This window comes from Chiloscyllium punctatum, chromosome 15, assembly GCF_047496795.1.
Source record: "Chiloscyllium punctatum isolate Juve2018m chromosome 15, sChiPun1.3, whole genome shotgun sequence".
In the NCBI taxonomy this organism is placed as follows: Eukaryota; Metazoa; Chordata; class Chondrichthyes; order Orectolobiformes; family Hemiscylliidae; genus Chiloscyllium; species Chiloscyllium punctatum.
The window spans coordinates 57,562,435-57,585,063 of record NC_092753.1 but is presented as its reverse complement, the minus strand read 5'-3'; the positions used below and the strand labels follow the sequence as shown (position 1 = coordinate 57,585,063).

Genomic DNA, 22,629 nt, shown 5'->3' with positions numbered 1-22,629 from the left:
CATTGCTAAAGCTATACACCATACTAGTTAGACCACACCTAAAGTACCATAAATAGTTCTAGTCCTTTTATTGAAGGAAAGATATACTGGCATTGGAGGCTATTCAAAAAAGGTTCACTAGCTTGTTCTCATGCATTGAAGTGTTCTTTTTATGAGAAGGGGTTGAAAAGGTTGGCCCTATACCCACTGGATTAGAGAAGAATGAGAGGTGACTTGCTTGAAACATAAGATTCTTAGGGGCTTGACAGGGCAGTTTTGGAGAGGTTTTTCCCACTTCTGGTACAGGCTCGTACTAGAGGGCATAATCTCAGTTACTTGCTGTTTGTAGCATTTTAAAATCTATGTACCTGAACCCCCAAATCTCTTTGGACATCCACTGTATTTAACTTCATTGAAGTACTAGAAGTATCTGGAAATACCCTGATCCAACCTTTCCCAGTCCAAAATTGATAACCTTACACTTGCTACATTGAACTCCACCTACTACAATTTTGTCCATTCACCTAATCAATACCCCCTTGTAATTTTATGCTCGTCTACCTTGCCCCCTTAACAACAGATTCTAGCATTTTCCCTGTGACAGATATTAAGCTAACCAACTTTTAATTTTCTTGCTTCTTGAATAGAGCAGCCATGTGCTATTTTCCAAACTGATTGGTCATTTTCAAAATCTAAGGAATTTTATAAAATTAAAACACATCTATGGCGTTTGGTATGCTTTCCTTTATTGGTCAGAGTATTGAGTATAGGAGTTGGGTGGTCATGTTGTGGTTATACAGGACGTTGGTTAGGCCACTTTTGGAATATTGCGTGCAATCCTGATGTCCTTCCTATCAGAAGGATGTTGTGAAACTTGAAAGGATTCAGAAAAGATTTACAAGGACGTTGCCAGGGTTGGAGGATTTGAGCTATAGGGAAGAGGTTAATAGAGTGGGGCTGTTGTCCCTGGAATGTCGGAGGCTAACTGGTTATCTTACAGAGGTTTATAAAATTATGAAGGGCATGAATAGGACAAATAATCAAAGTCTTTTCCCTGGAGTGAGGGAGTCCAGAACTAGAGGGCATAGGTTTAGAGTGAGGGGGGAAAGATACAAAAGAGACCTAAGGGGCAGTTTTTTCACACAGAGGGTGGTGTGTGTATGGAATGAGTTGCCAAAGGGAGTGGTGGAGGCTGGTACAATTGCAATATTTAAAAGGCATCTGGATGGGTATATTAATAGGAACAGTTTGGAGGGATATGGGTCGGGTGCCAGCAAGTGACTAGATTAGGCTGAGATATCTGAACGGCATGGACGGGTTGGACCGAAGGGGCAGATTCTGTGCTGAACATCTCTATGACTCTACTATGTCAGCAATAATTTCACAATCCTGGGATGGAGTCTATCAGGACCTAAAAACCTGGCAGCTTTTTTTTTCTCCTCAGTATCCTTCCCTGATGGTTCTTTTCATCACCTAATTCACAATTATTTCTGAGATTTTTCTTTTATCTTTTCCGGTGAAGACACATGCAATTCATCTGCCATTTCCCTATTTTCTAGTATTAATTCCCCAGATTCCCTTTCAAAGGGGCCACTGCTCACTTTACTTACTCTGTTTCTTTTAAAATACAGGCAGGCCCCAGACTGTGAATGAGTTTCATTCTGAAGTCCATTCACAAGTCTGAACAATACAGAACAATATAAAGTACCCACTTTGAATCAAGTAAACGTTCATATGTCTGATCTTTAAAATTATACCCCTGTATGGCGTCACACGTGTAAAAGGAGCACATTTTGCTTTAACTAGCACCCTTATGAACTGACATTCTTGACAAATCGGTAAAAATCATATACCTCAAATATGAAGTTTACTACAGTATTCTGTCCTATTATTATAGTTTTTTAAAAATTATTTCAATGTAAACATGATTGTTATTTAATCAAATGGCCAGATGACATGTTATCAGTTGATTCAATTTCAAGTCAATTTCTTCTCAAATACCACATCCTAAAATGATGCTTGAGTAGTAGTTGAAGGTGAATGTGAGAAGGTTCTCTACCAGTAAATTTTATTTAAAGCAAAATTGCATTATTATTCATGCCGTAAATAAAGTATAACAATGATGTAAACACTCCTTATGTTTCTATTACTTTGTGTACTTATACATTGCTCGTGTGGGTCTCATGATTATCCAGAATATTTGATCAATTGGCACACTCCTGATCCCTTAAGTGCCAGATAATAAGAGGTTTACTGTATAAACATTGGTAAGTTCGACATTCGTAGACTGGGGACCCTGTACCCGTAGAAACTTTAACTGTTTTCATTGTTCTAACCAGCTCTCTCCCATAATCTAACTAAAAACCAAATGAACTGCAGATACTGTAAATCAGAAACAAACACAAGCTGCTTGAAAAACTCAGCAGCTCTGAAGCATCTGTGAAGAGAAATGAAAGTTAAAGTTTCAGGTCTGATGACCCTCTCCCTCATTAGCCTTTTAGTCATTCTTTACAATATTCCCACCTACCATTTGTCTTTGCAGAATTATTTGATTTTTCAGTTAAGCACAATCTTTAAATTCCTTAGTTTGCTACAAATGGAACACCCTTCCCAGAGTCTTTCTTTCTCACTAGAAAGTATCTTTCAGTATTTGAAATACAAGTGTCTGCCACTTTCACTTAAACTAACCCATCCCTTAAACTAGAAAATTAGGCTATTTTAGTAAGTTCTGCCTTTGCACCCTCATAACTGCTCTTTTGTAAAATTTAAGTTCTAGTTAGATTCACATTTTTCATCCAGAATTTGAATGTAAAATTTGATTGCACTATGATCATGTACTCATTCTGCCTTCACTATGCAGTCATTAATTTTATCTCATTGTACAATACTCAATCTGGTATGACCTGTTCACACATTAGCTCCAGAATATTAAAATAAAACAAAAGAACTATGGATGTTAGAGATCAAACACAAAAACAGAAATTGCTGGAGAAGCTCAACAGGTCTGCAAACATCTGTGGAGAGAAAACAGTTATCATTTCGAGTTCTGAAGAAGGGTCAACTGACTTGAAACTTTAACCCTGTTTTCTCTTCATTTTGCTGCCAGAACTGCTGAGTTTCCCCAGTAATTTGTTTGGCTCTAGAACATGACATTTCGAGAAACTATTCCCAAAACTTCGCCAGCCAGGCGACCTTTTCCTAATACTCGTTCAACTTGTATGTAGTGAAAGATCACCCACGTTTATCGCCATTACTTCACCTTGGACACTCCCATCTTAAAGTTTGGCTATTGCTAGCGCGATATGTATAAACCACTTCCAACGCCTTCTCGAGGCTGACTGCAGGTGAGAAAATTAACGTTGGAGCGGGGAGCAAGGCCCATAGCGCACTGAAGAAAAACTTAAAATAATACGTTATTGAGGCCGGTTACCAAGATATAGCCTTGAAACAAGATCTAAAGAGCAATCGGGTTGGCTCGAGCCTCAAAATGTCCTGCTCTGGTATACACTTTGAGAGGAGGAGTAGGCGAAAAGCACGGAGCTGTCGTTGCCCGGAGCAGCTTGACTTCAAACAAGAGTTCTCCACCCGTGGAGGCTGCTCACGTGACAGGCGGCGGCGGCTCCGTCCTGCGCATGCGTGCTTCAGACTACGGCGGCCGAAGCAGTCCGTGTTTTTACGGGAGTGCTCCTCCCCGCCCCCCTCACCAAGGCTCCCCCGATCTGTTTCCATCTCGATGTCGATATCCCTCTCCCTCCTCCCCCACACAATCGGGCCGTTTTGTGATTGCTGCCGAGGAGCAAGACTGTTTCCAGAGGAAGCCTGGCCCAGGTTAGAATGCGCGGGGCGGTTACAGCGCGCTGTTGCCCTTTAGCGTTGTCCTGACTGCCAGTTCGGGGAGCCGCAGCGCCATTTGACGGAGACTTTCGCCCCGGGATTCGGAGGGGAGGGGGTTGTGAAAAAGAAGCAGCGAGCAGGCGGCACCGCGGCCTAGCGCTCAGGCTGTGATCTCGCGGCCCAGACCCCGCGCGCGGGCTCCAGAAACGGCTAAGCGGGCCTTACCCCCACAGCGTCCGGCCCAAAGGCGGCCGGAGAGAGACTTTTGTGCTGCAATCCGCCCAGCTTCCCCGTACCCGGGCCTGAGGACCCTCCCCAAGCCTGGGAATCGGCCCTGGGGCACCCGCCCCGTCAAACCACCCGGGGCTTGTCTGTGGTCCTGCAACATAATCGCGTGAGACAGGGGCGATTAAAAACAAGTTTAACGATCTCAACATCCAGTGGGAGGGGGATGCGGTCGAAGGATAGATTATCGGGAACGGCGGTATGTGGTGAGGGGAGAAAAGACGGTGAGAGTTTTTATCCTATTGCGGGGTGGGGGCAGGCGGAGGATGCTCCTCTGGGAAGGGAGACAAACCGGAGGTTGCTGCTCCTCTGGGAGTCGCTGGATAGACCCCGGGGATGCGCCTCGCTGCAACTTGAGAGTGAGATGTAGACTGGACGAAGCCCCCATTGGACTTGGAGAATACACGTAAAGTCTGTGAGTCTCTCGAAAAATAGGAACGAAATGAATTTTATTACTTTCTCAATAAGTGTTGGCACAAACACAGTGGCCTCCTGTGTCCGATTACTCTCATGTGGTCTGGTTAATTAGTGATCTTGCTTGCCGAATTTTATATCACCTGAACTTAGTTCATGGTGGTAACATCAAAGTTGTAGAGTGATTTGAAAGGTGGTGAACCTCATGATCCTTAATTCAAGTGAGATATTCCATCCTGCTAAAATATTCTTTTACAAGTTTAGAATATTATTTATCTCATAATTGAGCCGAACATTCATTGAGCCAAAGTTTCATCCTGTCCCTCCCCTCTCATTATGAACCCTGTGAAGCGACAACAGAGAACTGTTTGCATGCTGAATAGTGGAGCTGAATTAGCTAAGCAATCCCACAACCACTGGATCAAGTCAAAGCTCTATTGTCCTTCGACATCCAGTACCGAATTGCACTGGACTATCAAACGACTAACTGGTAGAGGAGGCCCTGTGAATAGCTCCATCTTCAATGATAGTCGGGTATAGCACATTAGAACAAAGGCCAAGGCTGCAATTAAGTGCCACCATTCTCACCCAGAAGTGGTTGAATGGCTGACTGTCTGAGAGTGTCCAGTTTCTCAGATGCCAGTTCTCAGCCAATTCAGTTCACTCCACATGATATCACAAAATGGCTAAATGCACTGGACTTGGTATTGATGATGTGATAACGTTCCTGCTGCAGTCCTAAAAGAATACTGCAGAACCAGGTGTGCCCCCAGTCAAGCTGTTTGAGTATAGTTATATCACTGGCAAAGTGACCAGTTGCTCAGGAATAATGTGTTCACAAAATGCAAGATGTTCAGTTTAGTTTCCACCATGACCTTTGGACTGCAGATTTCATTGTAGTCTTTGTCCAACATTCTGGAAATAGACCGAATTCCAGAAGTGACAAAGTAACTGGTTGTGCTATCAAGGCAGAATCTATCCAAATTTGTGGCATCCGGAAATCCTAGTAAAGCTGAAGCCAACGCAATCCAAGGGAAGAAACACTTTTAATGATTGGAGTCATACTAACTGCAGAAGATGATGTTTGTCGTTCTTGGAGGACGATCAATATGGTCTCAGGTCTTCGCAGAAGTTCTTCATGAGAGAGATTTCTAATCAACATGTTCAGAGATATTATAATACACTTCTGGAGCAGATGGTACTTGAAACTCCTTGGTTGAGAGATGGAGGCACAACAAATGTGCCATGAGCCCAAGTTGTTCAGGAGCATGTCTAGGCTTAATCACTTTCTGCTACTGCATTAGTAACCCTCCCTCTGTTATAAGTAGACATGTTCACTGATGAATGCAGTGTTTGCTATTCACAACTCTACATTATGAAACCCTGACCATATGCAGGTAGATCTGGACCACATTCAGGCTTGGGCTGATGTGTGGAAAAAGTGAGGACTGCAGATGCTGGAGATCAGAGCTGAAAATGTGTTGCTTGAAAAGCATAGCAGGTCAGGCAGCATCCAAGGAGTCCTGAAAAAGGGCTCATGCCCGAAACGTCGATTCTCCTGCTCCTTGGATGCTGCCTGACCTGCTGCGCTTTTCCAGCAACACATTTTCAGCTTTGACCTGATGGGTATCAAATAACATTTGTGCCATACAAGGTTAAGGCAACCAGAAAGAACCTAACCATCTCAGCATCATATTCAGTGGCATTGTCGACACTCAACACCTTTGCTATCAACATCATGGGCAAGCGTTTCTTCAAACCTCCTTTTGCTGTGTTTGGCTACCTTTTGTACTGCATGGTTTCTTTGGCGACCATGCACATAACTTAACAGAATTTTTTTTCCCTGGGATATTTGTTCTGTATATGACACATTCCTGAAGGCTGTACACCTGTGCTACATAGAAGGAACTTGGATATGAGGATTGTTAATGACCAGAAACTTAACTAGAGCAAACGTGGAAATAGGTTGTGTCTTTGACAGCAGTGCTAACTGAAGGGTTCTGGGGTGGCTGGCCTCCAGATTCCCTAATGACTGTACACTGCCCAAAAGGCACAAGTCATACAGCATGGAAACAGATCCTTTGGTCCAACCAGCCCACGCCAACCATTTTATCAGCTACACTCGTCTAAAATGCTTGCTCTTGGCCCATGTCCTTCCAAACCTTTCCTATTCATCAACTTATCCAAATGTCTTTTAAATGTTGTAACCTGCATTCACCACTTTCTTTGGCAGTTCATTACACAGTGAGTTTTGTAGCTCAGGTTGAGGTTTTGGATGTAGGTTAGCTTGCTGAGCTGCAAAGTTCATTTCCAGACGTTTTGTTACCTTACTCTGTGTCATCTTCAGTGGGCCTCAGGCAAAGCAATGCTGAAAATTCTTGCTTTATATTTATGTTTGAGTTGGTGATGTCATTTCCTGTGGTGATATTTCCTGTGATGAAGTCACTTCCTGTTCCTTTTTTCAGGGGGATGGTAGATGGGGTCTAACTCTGTTTGTTGATAGAGTTCCGGTTGGAATGCCATGCTTCTAGGAATTCCCGTGCGGAACTCAGTCAACAAACACATCGAGTTAGACCCCACCTACCACCCCCTGAGAAAAGGAGCAGGAAGTGACATCACTGGAAATGACATCACCAACCCAAACATATAGAAAGCAGGAATTTTCAGCATTGCTTCGCCTGAGGCCCACTGAAGATGATACCTAGTAAGGTAACGAAACGTCTGGAAATGAACCTTGCAGCTCAGTGAGCAAACCTACATCCAAAGGTTCATTACACACACCAAACGTTGTCTGTTTTTAAAAAAAAGTTGCCCCTCATGCCCTTGTTAAATCTCTTTCCTCTCACCGTAAAAATGTTTGAACTCTCCAATCTTAGGGGATAAGACCCTTGTCATTCACCTATGCCCCTCGTGATTTTATAAACCTCAGTAGGTCCCCCGAACCTCCTTGAAGAAAGTCCCTATCTTTCCAGTCTATTTTTATATCTCATATCCTCCATTCCCAGCAACATGCTGGTAAATCTTTTCTGAACCCTTTCCAGTTTAATAATGTCCTTTCTATAACAGGGTGACCAGAACTGCACACAGTACTCCAGTCAAGGCCTCACCAACATCCTGTACAACCTCAGTACGGGGCTCCAACTGCTAAACACGAGGGTCTAAGCAATGAAGGCAAGCATGCTAAACACCTTCTTAACCACCCAATCGAACTGTGTCACAAATTTCAAAGAATTATCTACCTAAACCCCTAAGTCTCTCTGTTCTACACTACTATCCAGGGCCCTACCATTAATTATATAAGTCCTGTTCTTGTTTGTATTACCAAACTGCAAAGCCTCAATTTATCCAAATTAAACTCCATCTGCCAGTCCTCAGCCCATTGACCCAATTGATCAAGATCTCTTTGTAATCTTAGATAACCTTCTTTAGTGTCCACTACACCACCACTTTTGACAGCATCTGCAAATTTACTTGTCTAGAATCTCAATCCCTTTATTCGTGCATTGTTCCCTAATCTTGCCAGCCTTTTCATTCTAACAGGAACATACTACCTCTGAACTCATGTTATCACACTTTTGAAGGCCTCCCACTTGTCAGTCGTCCCTTTACCTACAAACAGTCTACTCCAAACAACTTGAAAGTTTTTGTCTCCTTCCCTTAAAATGTGCCTTCCTCCAGTTAAGAACTTCAATTTTTTATGGATGACTTATCATATCCCATAACTGTTCTAACACTAATATCATGACCACTGGTCCCAGACTGTTCCCAGACTAATTTTTCAGTCACTTGCTTTGCCTTATTTCCCAAGGGAAGGTCAAGTTTTGCTCCTTCTCTAGTATGCATATTTACATGTTGATAAAGAAATTTTCTTGAATACATTTAAAAAAAAATTCTTCATCTGCACCTTTAATACAATGACAGCCCCAGTCAATATTTGCAAAATTAAAATTCCCCACTATTACAAACTTCTTATTCTTACATATATTTGAGATCTCTCCATATATTTGCTTCTCAGTAGCTTTCTGACTGTTGGGGAGGGGCGTGGCTATAGTACAGTCCCATCAAGGTGATCATTCCTTTCTTATTTCTAATTTCAACCCATATATTTGCATTAAATTATCCCTCAGAAATATCTTTGGCAATTATAGTATAATGCTTTCCTGAATCAAAGATGCTACTCCCTCTCCGTTCCAGAAAACTAAATCCCTACACGTTTGCACCACCTGTTCAGCTATTCCCTACCTTTTTATTCTTACCCTTGTTAGAACTTAGCACCAGAAGTAAACCAGAGATTACTAGTCCACATTGACCCTCCGAAGATCAACCCACTCAGACCCATTCCCCCATGTTTACCCTGTCACCTAACACTACAGGCAATTTAGCATGGCCAGTTCACCTAACCTGCACATTTTTGGACTGTGGAGAAAACTGCAGCACCCAGAGGAAACCCATGCAGACACGGGGAGAATGTCAAACTCCACACAGACTGTTGCATGAGGTGGGAATTGAACCCGGGTCTCTGGTGCAGTGAGGCAGCAGTGCTGACCACTGTGCCACCGTGCCGCCCACTTTTGGTATTCTGTTTTTAACCTCTACCTAACCTCTTATATTCACCTTGCAAAGCCTTCACCCTTACCCTAACTTTGTCATTTCTCCAAATGTGTACAACAACATCCAGCGTGTCTCACTCCCCTTTGACAATATGCTTTAAACATGTTAATTCTGGCAAGGAAAAGGAACATATTATCCCAGATTCACACTCATTGCCACACAATTTCCCAGCTGTGACCCTGACTGGAGAGTCTCCTATAACTATTATTCTTTTCAATCTTGACAAACCACATTTATCACAAGATTTGTTCTTAACTGCCCAAGATCTGACTACCACTTTTATTTTCCTTTGAGAGGCTATCTCTTTCAGCAGTGCCCAAAATGGAATATCTATTTGAGAAAGGAATAGCCATAGTACTTAGCAACTACAGTGAGCCAACTATCTGACTGATCCTGCTGTGTAATCACTTCTCTAAATCTACAAGTCATCACGCTCCGTGTCTCTTGAATGTCCTCAGTGACATTAAGCCTAAAAAAAACTCTCAATAGCACCATATGTATCAACATAAACTACCTTTCCTCACCCACAAATTTAATATGAAGCATTCAAAGAGTGGAAAAAAAGCAAACATATTAATATTAAAAATAAATCAAGCACTTAGCTGGACAAACCAAAAAATGACTCTTCAAAACAATCAGCTTTCAGTCTCATATTCTGAACATAAAGCACTTAGCAAGCTCTTATACAAATTCATTCACCCCCAGCCTCAAAAACTATACACATGAAGGAGCATTTGATTATTCATACATATTTAAAATACCTTGTGACTGAATTAAAGTTTACTTTCAGGCCAGCAAGTTAATTTATAAACAAAGTACCACTCATCATCCTGATTCTTTCGATGACTGTCAGGTGATCCTAATTTACTAACAGTTCAGAAGACTCGATGACAAACTGCTTTGTCGTGATTCACCAAATATCCTAAGACAGCATCTTCCAAACCAACAACTACTTCCGTCTAGAAGGACAAGGACAGCAAATGCATGGAAACGTGATCACCTGCAAGTTCCCCTCCAAACCACTCCTTATTCTGACTGAGAAATAGATCACCATTCCTCTACTGGCCCTTGGTCAGAATCCTTGAATTCCCTCCCTGAGGGCATTGTGTGTCTACTCAATGGCACATGGGCTACAGCGCTTCAAGAAACAGCTCCCCACCATCCTTTCAAGGGCAATTAAGAATGGCTGAGAAATGCTGGCCAGCCAGTAACATCCACAGCACATGTGATTAAATAAAAAAGAGGAGGCTTCTCAGTCTATTGAGTCTGCTACAGTTCTTTCAAAGAGAAATCCTGTCAGTCCTACGTCCTTCCACCTTAACTTTGTTACCCACTTTGTTTCTCAAGTATTTTTCTGATTTCCTTTTGCAGACTAAATTTGAATCAGTGAGATCTCACCTGGAGTATTGTGCACAGTTTGGTCCCCTTATTTGAGGAAAGATGCAGTGGCATTGGAAGCAGTTCAGAGGAGGTTCACTAGATTGCTCCTAAAGATGAGGGGTTTGTTGTACAAAGAGAGATAGCATAGGCTAAACTGTTCAATCTAGAATTTAGAAGAATGAGGGGATATCAAATTGAGGTATGCGGGATGATAAAAGGTGTGGATAAAATAGATGTGATTCGGATGCTTCCTCTTGTGGGGCATTCTAGGAAGAGTGGCCATAGTCTTTGGATAAAGAGTAGGAAATGTTGTGAATCAGGAATTTGCTACCCCAAAGTGCAGAGGATGCTGGGACAGTGCCTAAATTTAAGGAGGAGTTAGACAGATTTTTAATTGGTAATGGGTTGAAAGGATTTGGAGCGAAGGCAGGAAAATGGGGGAAGAGGAGCATATCAGCCATGATTGAATGGCGGAGCAGACTCGATGGGCAGAATGGCCTAATTCTGCTCCTATACCTTACAAACTTATAAATTTGTATCCCCTACAACCTTGGGGAGGAAGCATCTTGCAAATCCCAACTACTCTTTGTAAATGTTTCTCATGTCTGGTTCTTTTAATTTAATTGAGTTTAGGTTAGAGATGTCTCGTTATCACCTCTTCAGTGTTAGAAAAAGTTTCTATTTATTCTGTCCAAACCCTTTTGAATTTTATCCATCTCGATCAAATCCCCTCATCTAAGGAGAACAACCTCAACTTCTCTGTAGTCTTTTATCCTTGGAGCCATTACAGTGAATTTCTTTAGAACTCTCTATGCAGATTAGAAACCAAATTAGAAACCATGATCACAGTGGGGAGAAACTGTTTATATAGGGTCAACAAAAATTATTTGCTTTTGTATTCTGTACTTCTGTTTATGAAGAACATCCACCTCTTGGCCACCTCAGCCACAGGACTGTCCTAGTAAACAGTAGACCTGTTGTTTAAGTCTGTTCCTGTGCCTAAACTTTCTTTTTAACCTGAATATTCCATACCAACCTTCCCCACTCGATTGTGTCTCCCCACTAACTCCATTCTGGTAGATTCTTCACTGTTGGGGCTTTCATCGTGGTGCCCTCCTACCCTCTATGTCTTGCCCAAAGGCAACCAGGGAGGGAGTGGATGCAGCAATCTGCTAGCCTCCCCATAACCAGACTTAAGGATTCTACCAAAATTTGGGAGTTGGCCCTGGGCACCCGCCCTGTAAAACCACCTGGAACATGTCCTTCCACATCCATTTCCAAATTGCACCGCATTATCAAACAACTAACTGGTAAAAGAGGCTATATGAGTAGCCCCATCTTCCAAGATAATGGAGTGTAGCACATTAGAGCAAAGGTCAAGCCTACAATAATTGCAATCATTCTCACCCAGAAGTGTTGAGTGGATGACCAATGATCCTGACATCTGTGGTAGGTAAGTTACTTGATGAGATTCTAAGAGTTAAGATATACATGCATTTGAAAAGACAGGGTTTGATTAGGAGTAGTCGGCATGGCTTTGTTCATAGGAGATCATGCCTCACATATTTGTTAGAGTTCTTTGATGAAGTGACCACGGAGGTTGACAAAGGCAGTGTGGGAGACATAGTCAAATGGATTTCAGTAAGGCTACATAGTAGGCTGCTCTGAAAGGTTAGATCACGTGGAATCCAGGGGGAGCTGGAAGCAGAGTGTAATAGTAGATGCATGTCAGACTGGAAGCTTGTGACTAGTGAAGTGCCTCGGGTCGGTGCTGGGCCCGTTGCTATTTGTTATCTATAATCAATGATTTGGATGGGAATGTACAAGGTATGATTAGTAAATTTGCAGATGATACTAAATTGGTGGTATTGTGAACAGTGAGGAAGATGATCAGACCTTGATCAGCTGAGGAAATGGGCTGAGAAATGGCAAATGGAGTTCAATATAGATAAGTCTGAGGTCTTGCATTTTGAAAAGTCAAATTAAGGATGGAATTTCATGGTGAATGGTAGCACCTTAAGGAGTGGAACAGAGAAACCTTGGAGTTCAGGTACACAGTTCTCTGAAAGAGGTAAACAGGGCAGTGAAGAAGGCTTATGGCACACTGGCCTTTATCAGTTAGGGCATTGTGTGTAAAAGTTGGGAAGTTATGTTGCAGTCGTACATGATTTTGGTGAGGCCACTCTTGGAGTATTGTGTTCACTTTTGGTCACCTTGCTATAAGAAGCATGTTACTAAATTGGAAAGAGTGCTAAGGAAATTTACAAGGATGTTGCTTGGACTCAGCAGTCTGAATTATGGAGAGGGGTTGGGTAAGGTAGGACAATTTTCTTTAGAGCGTAGTAGACAGAGGGGGATCTTAAAGAAGTGGAGATCATGAGAGGCATAGATAGGGTGAATGCACATTTTTTTTTCCAGGGTTGGGGAATCAAGGACTAGAGGACATCAGTTCAAAGTTAAAGGGGAAGAAGAACCTGACTGGCAATGTTTTTTACACTGAGGATGGTACACACATGGAATCAGCTGCCAGTAAAAGTGGTTGAGTTGGGTACATTGACGCCATTTCAAAGGCATTTGGACAAATTATATGGATAGGAAAGGTTTAGAAGGATATGTGCTAAGTGCAGGGAAATGGGGTTAGAGTAGGCTCACTCTTTCTGCCATTTACTGATGCACAGCAGCAGCTCTGTGTACCATCTGTAATTCACCTGGTTCCTCCAACAAAATTTTCAAAACATATCTACTGTATCACCAAGAAGAATGCATCACCAACACCCTCATATTCTCCAAATCTCTCTCAATCCTGATTTGGAAACACATCAACATTTAATTGTTATTTGGTCATAATCTTGAAACTCTCCCTGTAACCAAAGTGGAAGTACTCCAAATGGATGGTAGGAATTCAAGAAGGTGGCACATACATCATCAAGGCAATGAGGGATGAACAGCAGATATTGACTTCAGCAACTTTCACATCACTTAAAGAATAATAAAACACTATTATTCCTACTTATTTAACATGTGGTTAAATATGCACCACTGACCAGTGTATTTAAACGCATTTTCTCAAAACAAAAACCACAGTACTTTCAAGATTTACTTCGTGTACCTGGGTCAATGTAAAATCCTGGATATCTCAACTGTGCAACTATGCAATGTTACAACTCTTGAGTGTTACTGTTGTCACAAAAGCAGGTTTATTTTTGACTAAAATTCACTGATATGTTTTGTTTTCTATTTTGCTGTATATTTCTGTAAGATGTATTAGACTTTATATATCTTGTGTCTAGAACAGTGAATTAGAACATAAACTGGAATTCATCTCAAAATGGAGCTAGCATGTGCTTCATTTCAAAAGCATATTGCCTTTTTTTTTCCTTCTTCATACTGAATTTTATATCACCTCTTACTGTCTGGACTCACCAAACTCCGGGCTAGGTGCTTCCCCAGAGGAAAAGAAAACCCTGCTGGAGTCATCTAATGAATTTCCAGTTCTTACTGCCTCTGTTCAGCCTTCCATCACCTGAATATAAATTCCCCTTAGTGTGGTGTTGCAATTTGCACAGTATTTAGGTTAAGATGAAATCAACTTGCCATTTTAAAATGGTGGGTTCCTTTTTTTTAACCTTTTTTTCAAAAGCATGAATTTTGTTTGAAACTGTTTATTATTTCAGCAAAATTAATGATAGGTTTAATTTCACTGGGATAATTTCCAGCATAGATACAGTTCAGTGCCTGACTTCCCAATCATATATGGTGAAATCTTGGATTTTATATTTCAGTTTGTTATTTATTATACTGTTAAAGTTTAATGAGAGCCTATTCATTTATCACTGGTTCTTCCTTTTGCTTTTGTATTTAAATATGTTCCATTGGGTGTGTCAGGTTTTCTAACGTCTGTTGGGAAGTGAAGGTATTTTTCATAACTCACATTTCAATCCTAGTCTCTCATTAAGAAAATTAGAGGCTTGCAGTGATACTATAATTTATGAATCTGAGCTGCTGAGGTGTACGCTGGAAAATGATTTGAGTCCTTAAACAATTTTGCAGCCAATTTTTATATGCCATAAATTGACCTTATTATTTCCTGGTAATTGTTTATTTGGTCTCCCCTAATAATCTTTAACAGTTGCATGATATTTATTTTTTAATGTGAGTGCCATTTATTGGCCGCACGGTTTTCAGGATGATAGATTGATGCTTGATACACTGTCCAGCTGTATATTTCATGAAGAAATCCCACAAGCTCTAAAGTATCTATGTATTAATTAAAAATGATGGATGAGGTTTCATTTTGTGATGGTTGTGATCATCCTGTTTCAATCCTACAGTTTTATGTTATTTGAGTCTAGCATGAGGTAACTGCTTTTTCTATAATTTAACATATCTTGGACTTTGTCACAAGCAATAATGACTATTTTTGCTTGGAATATGCAGTCGTGTTGTAGAATTCTCATCTGTGAATGTCATTGACATTAAGTATGCTTAGTGGTCACGGCACAAAAACTGACAAAACAGACTTGAAAATCCACATAGAAATGGGCAGTTTCATTTGTGATATATCAGAGTGCAGTTGGCACTTCATCTTGTGTTAGGTGATTGTAAACTGTAAGGAGGTTCACGTTTGAGGATATTGTAATCATATCTAAATTCCTTCTGTTCATAAAAATAAAGCTTCGAAATGCAGGAATGCAATTTTTCTCCACAGATACTAGAATCATAGAGGTTTTACAGCACACAAAGAGGACTTTCAGCCCACGTCTTCACTGGTCATCAAACATCCACCAATTCTAATTCCATTTTCCAGAACTTGGTTCATAGCCTACTTGCTATGGCGTTTCAAGTGTTCGTTTAAATGCCTTGAGGGTTCCCATTTCTACCACCCTTTCAAGCAGTGGGTTCAAAATACCCACGACCATCTAAGTTAAATATGTTACGATCTTAGGTTGATGACCATTCACTGTTATTTCCTGTGATCATTCATTCATTGATGAATGAATAAATGAGAAACCAGTGTACTTTACGAACAGATATTTTAGTACTGTATAAGATTTCACCAGAAGTTTAAGAATTTGTTTCTGCAATTATGCATGATTTTTTTAGTAAAAAAAATCAAACAGATGCCTAAAAATAGTAATATATTGAATTCTATTGCCGTATTTATATTTCAAAATAGGAGGATGAAACTGGCCAACATTTTGTTGGACTAATGAGAGTTCATCCATTAATCTTGAGCACAAAAGGTGGAAGTGACATAAATGTCCTATGAACAGATCTACCCCATGGATTGTTAGCCTGATTTGAGTAGGTAAAAATGTCTAAAGTTCCATACCTCTGGATTTTGCTTTGTGTTAATGTACTGTCATTCATGTACCATCATTTGGATTTCATGAACTGATTTGATACTAAATGTTCAAATTTATGAAGCAAAATGAACTCAAAAGGTTTTTGAGAGCTTTCAACACCAGGTTAAATGAGTAATTACTCTGCAAGGTAGTATGGCATGGAACAAGAGGTGAGCTTCTGAGGTAATGGTTAAACCAGAAAAATCAATAAGTTGTTTTCAATGTAATTGTTAACATGGCAAGGAGTCACTGACTGAGTGCAAACAGAGTAAGAAGGAATGGAAGATAGCATTCATGGTGAATAACTATGATTTATTCAGACTAAAGAGGGAAATAGTGACAACTAACTGGCTGTGACCTACATGTCATGATCCTGCAGAGACCAATGGTGGAACCTTTACTAAAACTGAATAGTGCAGTGAAACATCTGGTGTTTTATCCTCAGGGTCACCATGCCTTAGACTAGGTTGAGTAGGACAATCATTTGTGGTTATCTCAGCTGATAGGGGAATGAAACCACCACTGTTGACATCAGTCTGCATTTCAAACCAATCATTCAGCACTGTGCTAACTGACCCCCAATAGTAATTAGTGTGACAAGACATTATTTCTGTTGCCATCAACATTCAAACCAAGAGAAATGCCCAGGTTAGTTGATACCCAGTTTAAGGCACCTGAATAATGAAAAAGATTGAGAGGACCATGTGATTGTTAAACCTGAAGAGAAGAATTGGGGGAAAGTTGTCAGGGTATAGTCAAGGGATATGTAACACAAGGTAACTAATTATAAGTAATTAAATCAAAGAAATGGACTCAAAATTGGAGAAATTGCAAACTATTCAGACTCCAGACTTCATCCTGGGATGAGATACTAATTGTATGAAGGACAGATTTGGTGCATACCTATTGGAGTTGAGAAGAATGAGAAGTGATCTTATTAAAACATATAAGGTCTTGAGACTGGATAGGGTGGATGTCCAGGAGATATTTCCTTTGTGTGGGAGACTAAACCTACGGGATGTTATTTAATGATAGGTCTTCCTTTTAAGGTGGAGGTGAGAATATTTTTCTCTAAGTTTGGAATTTTCTTCCCTGGGCTGAGTTTGAGTTAGATTTCTTTTCTAAATAAAGAAATCAAAAGTTCTGAGTGCAGACAGAGTAGAGATGAGATTGCAGCCAGATCAACCGTTATCATGTTGAATGGTGGAGGATCGAAGGACTATATGGCTTAGCCCTTTGTGATATTATGTTCCTATTTTTAATAGAGAGTCGTGAACTTGTGGAGTGGATTGTCATGAGGGCAAATAGTATGGAATATCTTAAGGGAACATTAACTAAATATTTAAGAATGTGGGCAATTACAAAATACTAGAGGTTGGGTATAGCTAGATTTTACAGTCTTGAATGGGCCTGTATTTTCCTATAGTGCCAAACCAATCTACACTCATTTATTTAAAAGAACATTTCACCTTGCAGTTAACAGTGTTTCTTATTGGCTATATCCAAATATTTTAATTGCTACTTGGTAAGATAAATAGTTTTCTATTTCATTTCTTTTTGCAATGCCTATTTGTCAAGTCTGATTGTCTCCATGGGATGCTGGTTGTAGTTGTCATTAGAGTCCTTTGTTTAATTCTTACTTATTATTATAACACATATTAAAATGGACTTAGTTAAATCCAAGTATTGCACTCAATGCTTCAGTCCGTTTTCAACCCTGGATGATGCAGTTTAATTTTCACATATTTGAGGCTAATCATCTTAGATCATTCGACATTAATTATTGTAGATGTAAAATTTCCCCATGAGAATTAACATTGAAATATAGAAAATAGAAGGAATAGGCCATTTGGCCTGCTCCGCCAATTCTGCTGATCATCCAACTCAGTACTCTGTTAATGCTTTCTTCCAATACCCTTTGACCCATTTAAACCTAATAACTATATCTAACTCCTTACAAACATTGTTTTGACTTCAGCCTCTCTCAATGACAAAGAATTTCACAGATTCACCACATTCTTACCGAAGAAATCTCTTTTTGTCTCAGTCCTAAATGGCCTATCCTGTGCCCTCCTAGTTCTGGAGACCCACCCTCCATTGCAGGGAATGTCCTTGCTGTGTTTACAATAAAGTTTACAAAATTTTTTCTGAGACACAGAGTGTGAGAAAGATAAGTTCCCATAATTACTTAGTATTGGATTTATGAACAAATGATTTATTAAAATTCTGGTTTCTAAAATGGAGGTAAGTTTTTTTTTGCTCCGTCATAATCTTAATTTTTAGCTGTGGGCCTACATTTTCAAAGTATGTGGTATAATGAAAATGGAATCTTATTACGTATAAACTTGACCAACCTAAAATTTAGTAATGTTGAGGACAAACATTCCAGAAATGTTTTGCTGTATTCAAAATCTAGAAAATTCCAAATACTTTTGATGGTTAATATTTTACTGAACAGAAGAATTATTAATGTTACTTCGGCTATCTGGGTTCGCACCGTTATCTGTTAGCACCATAATGTATGAGCACTAATATAAAATATTTTGTACCAATGTGCAAAACATGTCCTTTAAAATATTCAGTTGATGTGTTTATTTTCTTGCCAAAGTCTGTTAGTTTAAGCTGAAAATTTGCCATTTTGTAAATTCCAAATTTCATACTTGCTTACAATCTATTCATATTACCCTTTTTATTTTTCTAAAGCTTTGGGGTGTTCAGCGGGAGTTTGTTGAATATATATTGATGCTACTGACATTGTCTTGCGCTTTTCAAATCCATTTCGGATATGGGTTTGGATAATAAAAGCCACAATATAAGAGACCCGTTGGGCAGTCAGCTCTAAATATGCTGATTGATTGATTGGTTTTCTTCTAGCACAACTATTACTAGGAGGCTGAAGATTAGCTTCAGAATTTGGGGGTTTAGATCCTCACATCTGAAACAATAGTACACTTTGTTAGTTTTGACTTATGTTAATAATGCATTATATAATGGGAAATGCACTTGGTCTAAAAATAAACAATGCAGAAAGCATCTGTAACAAAAGCTATGTTGAATTCAGACTGGCCCTCCCACCTCAGTTACCCCAGCTACAAATTAGAATGGATGAGATTGGAGAGAATGTGTTAAATGAGATTGTTGCTAACGTTGTGGCACTTGAATAGAAATAACATTGGTCATTGATTTATTAGCCACTGCATTTCTTTTAGGTGCTTATTGTAGTGAATGCATTTAATATACAATGACTTTTGTAAAAGTGTTTTCAGAATGTGGATGGGAAAGAATTGCTAATTCTGCATGAAAATTAAATCAACTTGTTTGTGGCACCCATGTATAGGAAGTAAGACAAGTAACGCTTCTAATTTTGCATCTTCCCTTATCCCTCTGTTTTGATTGTCTAATTTGGTCAATGATATTACCAGTAATTTCACAAACATCACAATTAATATTATAATAACAGCAGTTCAGCTGAGTTTTAGTTATTTAATAATTAGTGGCCATTTGGCAGATACTAACTTATTTCTTATTCGCTAAGTTCTCAGCCAGCACTGAGTTATTTAGGGCTGGCAAGGTACTGCTCAGAACAATACTTAGTTGAACTGAATCACTTAAAGGAAAACATTTACATCAACTCTTAACATAAGTAGCTGTACTTAACATTCAGGGAAGTTGATGTGCTAAGTGGAAATATTCAACCTAGTGCAATCAGAGGTGATCTGAACAGTTTGGACAAAGTGTTCTGCATCAGGCTAAGCAGTGGACAATGTGAAGATTCAATATTAAGTGCTAAAATTAGTGAAGAAATCAGCTCTTCGATCCATCTGTGGAAATAATGGACAGTTAAATAGGAAAAAATCATTTAAGTGCCATTGTGGGCAAAGTTAGTGAAGCACTGTGTCACTGTAGCAATCTCAACCATGCATTTTCTAAAGAAGAAATCGGGGAATTTGTCATCTTGCAATGATAGAAGTTGGGTCTCTCGCAACTCGCTTAGTACTGATCTGCATTTCTATATACCCAGGAAAGTCTTAACACCTATTGTGTACAGACATTACATTTGAAATAGTTATTTAGAGTGAAATATTGTTAATTACAATGCGTCCCTCAACCGACATCGTTATATTAAATTATCTAGTCATTTACATCTATATCACTGTTGCTTGTAGGATCTTGCTCCATGTCGGTTGACAGCTGTCACCTTACCCTTTAATAACAATTTTCATGTCAGGAGAGAAATGGTCATTGTTAGGTGAAGCTGAGTGTTATCAATATAGATGTAGGGCCTAAAATGTTTTTGGATGGGTATTACTGATGATAACAGTGAATAGCAAGTACATTAAAAGGCAAAAGTAAACTTTGCTGGACCTGAGAGGTAAAGGTATTTGGTCCTTGCACAAGATCGGTAGGAGTGAAACTAAGCAAATGCATGTTCACTTAGTGGAGATGAGTGGTGTGATTATTGTCAGCGACTCTAGGTAAACTAAGAAGTATGGGAAGTAATTATAGTGCAAAAGTGTTGAACAGTGTTTACTTTCACTTTATGTCAATTGTGGCTCTTGTAATGAAAAGTATAATTTCTATAAATATAATTTTAGGGCAGTTGAATTTTAAAAGAGACGCATGTGTGTTTTGGTTGTTTCAGTGAGGAGTTTTCCTAAAAAGAAACACAAATTCAGAATTCTTCCAGAATAGTGACTAGATCATGTTGTTTTGTCAGAAAGCAGGTGACTGCAGGTACCTCCTTTGGTGTGAATAAGATGTTTATACCACTGGATTTACAGCACATAGGTTAGCATTTAAGGCTAGGGTTCAGAGGGATATGGGCCAAATGCTGGCAAATGGGACTAGATTTATTTAGGATATCTGAATGGCATGGATGAGTTGGACCGAAGGGTCTGTTTTCATGCTGTACGTCTCTGACAGTGACTGTATGACTCTATTAGCTGTATTTTCAGTTCAGCAGAATTTAAGATTGAGTAGGTTTTCACATTCAGTTCAGACAAGACAAGGGTCGAGTTTATAAGCATGCTTTTTTCTTAGGAGTTCACGGAACAAGTCACCTCAGCAGAAGGATGTTTTTCATAAAACTTCCAAGTCTGGAAAAGTAGATTAGAAATGAAAAGATTTAGGCTCACCGATTTATGCAAAGCTCATGTTAGCCTTGGGAAGGACCCGTTGAGTTGTCCCCCTTGTTATGGCAAAAAGCTGGAAGGAGTTAGTTAAGCAGAAACTTAAGAGTTGTGATTAGGTGTGCTTCTTTAGATTTGAGTCTCAAAATATTGTTGTGCTGTGTGTGTGATTTAAGGTTGTTCTGATTTCAGTAGGTAGCTTTAACTTTTAAAAAATGTTTGTAGTAATTAACCTCTGTTTAAAAATTCTGCAGGTTTGAGTAAATATGTTTCGGTGACTAACTATCATGTTATCTAACTAAACAAAACATGGTCTTTTCAGCCAATTTTCATTCTCAGCTCTGACTTCTCCAGTAGTATCATAATACTCTGAGCACAATTAATGACACTGTGGAGGATGCCTCAACAACTGCTCGTGTTTTGCTCACTGCTACCTGTTTGTAACATTTAGGAATGTGCAATAACTGCTGGCCTTACTGGTATGCCCATATCATTGGAATACAACCAACGCTGCCCCCCACGCCGCCGCCTCAAATAGCATAGCCTTGACTCCCCTGTATTGCAAAAACTCCCATCTCCAACTTCCTGTTCCTCTCCAAATTCTGATGGTCCACTATCCTTTCCTGGCTTCCCTGGATTCTTGGAAGCAGCATTCCAGCACTTAAACCTGGAGTTTTGCATGTGAGAACAAAAAGCTATTGCTCCTGCGTTTTTCTTTCCCTGAACTCTAATCTGACTTAGTTGCACAAGTAATTACTGCTCCAAGCTTTCTACTGCCACTCTTTGTTGCACTGAATTGTTGTTAGCACACTGATTCAGAGCCTCCACAGCGTTCAAGACTTTTTTTGAGCTTTGTCTCAAAATATAGTCCTCAACTACACAGTCTCGATTCGACTTAGTTGCCTTTTCAAATGCCCAGCTAAAGTTATTTCCTTCACAGAGCCTGCTTATGTTTGTCTCCTCTTGCAATTGTTTGTAACCATTAGTGTTCAGAGTGACCCTGGAATTGTTTTGAGTAACCTGGTGAAAACACCACAACAAGCTGTCTGCTTATTGCTAAGCAGAGCAAAATGTAGCACCTCCTTGAAACCGAGTATACTGTGAAAGGTATTATGTTCAGAGTGTGCTGGCTTACAGCACAAATTGTGTATAACAAGATGGAAAAGACTCTACCACAGGGTATGCACTGCTGCCACTATACATTGATGATGATAAGAGTGAATTTTTAGAATGTGGATGGTGTACCTGTCAAATGGGCTGTTTTGTCTTGGATGGTGTCAGTCGTCTTCAGTGTTGCTTGAACTGCACCTGTCTGGGAAGTGAAGAGTATTCATTAGTCGTGATATGCCTTATAGTTGGTGGACAGGCTGTGGCAGTCAGGAGTGAGTTACTCATCACAAAACTTTCAGCCCCTGATCTGCTTTCTTGCGGCAGCATTTGTACAGATGGCCCAGTTCAGTTTCTGGTCACTGTTAAGTCCTCGAATGTTGAGAGTGGGAGTTTTAATAATATTGATACCGTTGAATGTCAAGGTATGATGGTTTATCTGTTTTGACTGGAAATGGATAAGAGTACCATTAATGTAAGTTCCTCTCCAACCTGCATACCATCTTGACTCGGAATTATATTGCTTTTTCTGGGTCGAATTCCTG

The 22,629-nt window shown here is 39.9% G+C and overlaps 1 protein-coding gene across 2 annotated transcripts in view; it reads left to right on the top strand.

Moving 5' to 3' along the window:
* Positions 1 to 3,636: 3,636 nt before the first annotated feature.
* The window catches only part of LOC140486280 (vang-like protein 1), a 57,052-nt gene continuing 38,059 nt past the window's right edge, over positions 3,637 to 22,629 (top strand). Inside the window, exon 1 of one of the 2 annotated variants that reach the window (XM_072585200.1) lies at positions 3,637 to 3,807. The gene's annotated coding sequence lies outside the window, so the exon portion shown is untranslated. Of the gene's footprint in view, positions 3,808 to 4,391; positions 4,514 to 22,629 lie in introns of those variants that run through there. The other variant, XM_072585202.1, reaches the window with a different exon arrangement.